Source organism: Papio anubis, chromosome 3 (assembly GCF_008728515.1).
Source record: "Papio anubis isolate 15944 chromosome 3, Panubis1.0, whole genome shotgun sequence".
NCBI lineage: Eukaryota > Metazoa > Chordata > Mammalia > Primates > Cercopithecidae > Papio > Papio anubis.
In genome coordinates, this window is record NC_044978.1 from 98242838 (window position 1) to 98246918 (window position 4081).

Genomic DNA, 4081 nt, shown 5'->3' on the forward strand with positions numbered 1-4081 from the left:
GTGAGCAGCTACAGAATTCCACAGGTCAACAGTGGAGGGAGAACCTTAGCCCTAATCTCAGAGCTACTGGATTTAGAAGCATCCACAGCAAATACAGTAACTTATTAGTTTTCCTCATTTAGCCAGGAGGTCTGGAAAGGGAACTTGTCTCCCACCAAAAAAAAAAAAAAAAAAAAAAAAAAAAGATACTTTGATTGCAAGTCTAAATCCAGGATCTGATTTTGGCAAGTCCTTTAATCTCTCAATATCTTATTGTGGAAATAATGGTTAAAAGAAAACCACAAAAAGTCCTATCTAGCTTAAGTAATTGTGCTGACCCAATGACATAACTGGTTTGAGTCTTTATAAACTGTAGTCCTATGTACAGGTAAAATAGAATGGTGGGGAAGCATCCACCTAGAACACAGATATTCTTCTTTCAATCCTTCATCAATTATTGAGCATCTCCTATGCCAGGTTCTGCTTTAGATGCTTATGAAACCATGAAAACAAGATAGCTTAGATCTCATTCATTTTGGAGCTTCCACTAGGCATTTGATTCATGTGCAACCAGCTTGTAAAATGTTGGTCATACACAAGTTTTGGGCTCTGCCCTCAAGCAGAGGGGCATGGAGAAGATTATGAGACAGATGATGATAGTAATAAGATGATGCATTGAAATCAGTGCAAATCCATTTCATCTCCATCCCAACCTCACCTTTCCACTGCATCATTGAGTTTGGTGTTCGGTTTAGGAGGTCCTGGATGTGAATTCACCCTCTCTTTGAAATAATAATGGCCCTCTTCTCATAGGGTGGTTGTTCTCAATGACCCCAGCAGACATAAATATCCTGCAGGAGCTTCCATTCTAACAGGGAGATTGAGACAATAAACATAAACACAGGATATAATGTAGCATATAATTGGAAAGTGATGACTGTTATGGGAGAAAAAAATAGAGCATGGAAAAGGGATTGGGAGTGCAGAGGGCACAGTAGTGGATTTGATATTTTAAAAAGAGTGATAAAGCGACTACTAGAAAGATCTAGATTCTCATTTCAGGTCACCATTCAGAAAAGCTAAGTTTGCTGTATAGTAAGGCTCAGGAGATCTAATCCTGACTGTAGAAACCTCTGATTACAGAATCTTGGATTGTATCTCCCACTTCATCCTTCTAGACCATCCTATAAGATCTGTAAGATTCCACCTGGGAAATCCCTAGGAGTTCTTGGGAAGAAGAAAGATTGTTGGTTGGAATAAAAACAGGGTTGAATGAGTTCCAGAAAGCCGGGTTCTCAAACTTGTGGACAACAATCTGCAGAAGAAGACAACTTCAAAAAACCAACTAGAAGCAACATGCAGAGATGAAAGGGGCTTCCTCAGGAAAGAAGGCAGCTGGTCCACAGCAGAAAAATCTTGAACCACCTCTCCCAGGAATATGGAGGGTCACCCTGCAGAGAACTTCCTCACTTCAGGATCCATGAGGAAGACCAGAAAGAACAGAGGACTCCTGGAAACAGATATGGGGGCAGTACCAGCAAAGCACCTTAGAACCCAAGGAAGGAAAGAGCCTGGGAAGACCTCACTGTTGAAAGCGAGGACACATTTAAGAACAGAATGGACTAGTTTACAATCCCACCAACAGTGTAAAAGTGTTCCTATCTCTCCACATCCTCTCCACCACCTGTTGTTTCCTGACTTTTTAATGATTGCCATTCTAACTGGTGTGAGATGGTATCTCATTGTGGTTTTGATTTGCATTTCTCTGATGGCCAGTGATGATGAGCATTTTTTGATGTGTCTGTTGGCTGTATGAATGTCTTCTTTTGAGAAATGTCTGTTCATATCCTTTGCCCACTTTTTGATGGGGTTGTTTGTTTTTTTCTTGTAAATTTGTTTGAGTTCTTTGTAGGTTCTGGATATTAGCCCTTTGTCAGATGAGTAGATTGCAAAAATTTTCTCCCATTCTGTAGGTTGCCTGTTCACTCTGATGGTATTTTCTTTTGCTGTGCAGAAGCTCTTTAGTTTAATGAGATCCCATTTGTCAATTTTGGCTTTTGCTGCCGTTGCTTTTGGTGTTTTAGACATGAAGTCTTTGCCCATGCCTATGTCCTGAATGGTACTACCTAGGTTTTCCTCTAGGATTTTTATGAGATAGGAACACTTTTACACTGTTGGTGGGATTGTAAACTAGTTCAACCATTATGGAAAACAGTATGGCGATTCCTCAAGGATCTAGAACTAGATGTACCATATGACCCAGCCATCCCATTACTGGGTATATACCCAAAGGATTATAAATCATGCTGCTATAAAGACACATGCACACGTATGTTTATTGCGGCACTATTCACAATAGCAAAGACTTGGAATCAACCCAAACGTCCATCAGTGACAGACTGGATTAAGAAAATGTGGCACATATACACCATGGAATACTATGCAGCCATAAAAAAGGATGAGTTTGTGTCCTTTGTAGGGACATAGATGCAGCTGGAAACCATCATTCTTAGCAAACTATCACAAGAACAGAAAACCAAACACCGCATGTTCTCACTCATAGGTGGGAACTGAACAATGAGATCACTTGGATTCTGGAAGGGGAACATCACACACCGGGGCCTATCATGGGGAGGGGGCAGGGGGGAGGGATTGCATTGGGAGTTATACCTGATGTAAATGACGAGTTGATGGGTGCTGACGAGTTGATGGGTGCAGCACAGCAACATGGCACAAGTATACATATGTAACAAACCTGCACGTTATGCACATGTACCCTAGAACTTAAAGTATAACAATAATAAAAAATAAATAAAATAAAATTTAAAAAAAAGAAACCAAAAAAAAAAAAAAAAAAAAGAACAGAATGGAAGTTAAAGTGAAGGTGCCTGAAGAATCGAAACCATGGCTTGTTAGGGACTGGGACTTAGTTACCAAGCAGAAGCAGCTGTTTTAACTTCCCGCTAAGGAAAATGTAGATGCAATTCTAAAGGAGTATGCAAATTGCAAAAAATCACAGGGAAACGTCGATAATAAGGCATAGGCAGTTAATGAAGTTGTGGCAAGAATAAAAGAATATTTCGACGTGATGTTACACACTTAGGTGCTCTACAAATTTGAGAGGCCCCAGTATGCGGAAATCCTCTTGGCTCACCCCGATGCTCCTGTGTCTCAGGTTTAAGGAGCACATACCTACTGAGGTTATTTGTAACAATTGGAGAAATGTTGGCCTATACATCCCTTGACGAGAAGAGCCTTGCGTTATTGTTGGGCTATTTGCATGATTTCCTAAAATATCTGGCAAAGAATTCTGCATCCATGTTTACTGGTGGTGATGACAAAGTAGCTTCTGCTAAGTACTACCACAAAGCCCTGTGCTAGTCTATAGACCACTCACTGTTATTTGCCTGAGATCTGGAAACACTTTTTGATCTTAGTCTTTTTCTTGTAAAATTGATATTCTTTAACATTGTTAATGTATAATAGGGCTTAAGTTTCAGTCTGTTTTCTGTTCTGTTTTAAACAGAAAATAAAAGGAGTGTAAGTTCCTTTTCTCATTTCAAAGTTGCTACCAGGTATGCAGTAACTAGAACAAAGAAGAAACATTCAGCAGAACACTTTATTGCCTAGTTGACAACACTGCTTCAATGCTGGTGGTTCTACCCCTTTGACACTACACAATTTTCTAATATGTGTTAATGCTACATGACAAAATGCCCTGACTCCTAGTGCCAAAGGTTCAATTTAATGTATATACCCAAAAACCCATGCATTTGTTCTTTTTTTTTTTTTTTTTTTTTTTTTTTTTTTTTAATGGTGCTTGAAGTAAAACAGCCCATCCTCTGCAAATCCATCTATGTTGTTCCTTAGGATCAACAATATGTGATTGGCTTGAGCCTAGGAGTTCAAGGCTGCAATGAGCTATGATCCCACCACTGCACTCCATATATATTCTATCTTTGCTCAAATTGTTGAAGGATGGTGGTTTGTTTCATGGTTTTTGTATTTGAGTCTAATGCACGTTGTAACACAATAGAGGCAATGCATTATTGTGTAAGCCACAGTTTTCTGGAAAAGTTGATATTATATTTCCTATTACAAA

General features: G+C 39.3%; 1 pseudogene; it reads left to right on the top strand.

Moving 5' to 3' along the window:
* Window positions 1-468: 468 nt before the first annotated feature.
* On the top strand, window positions 469-3753 carry LOC101024205 (annotated as a pseudogene).
* Window positions 3754-4081: the final 328 nt, after the last annotated feature.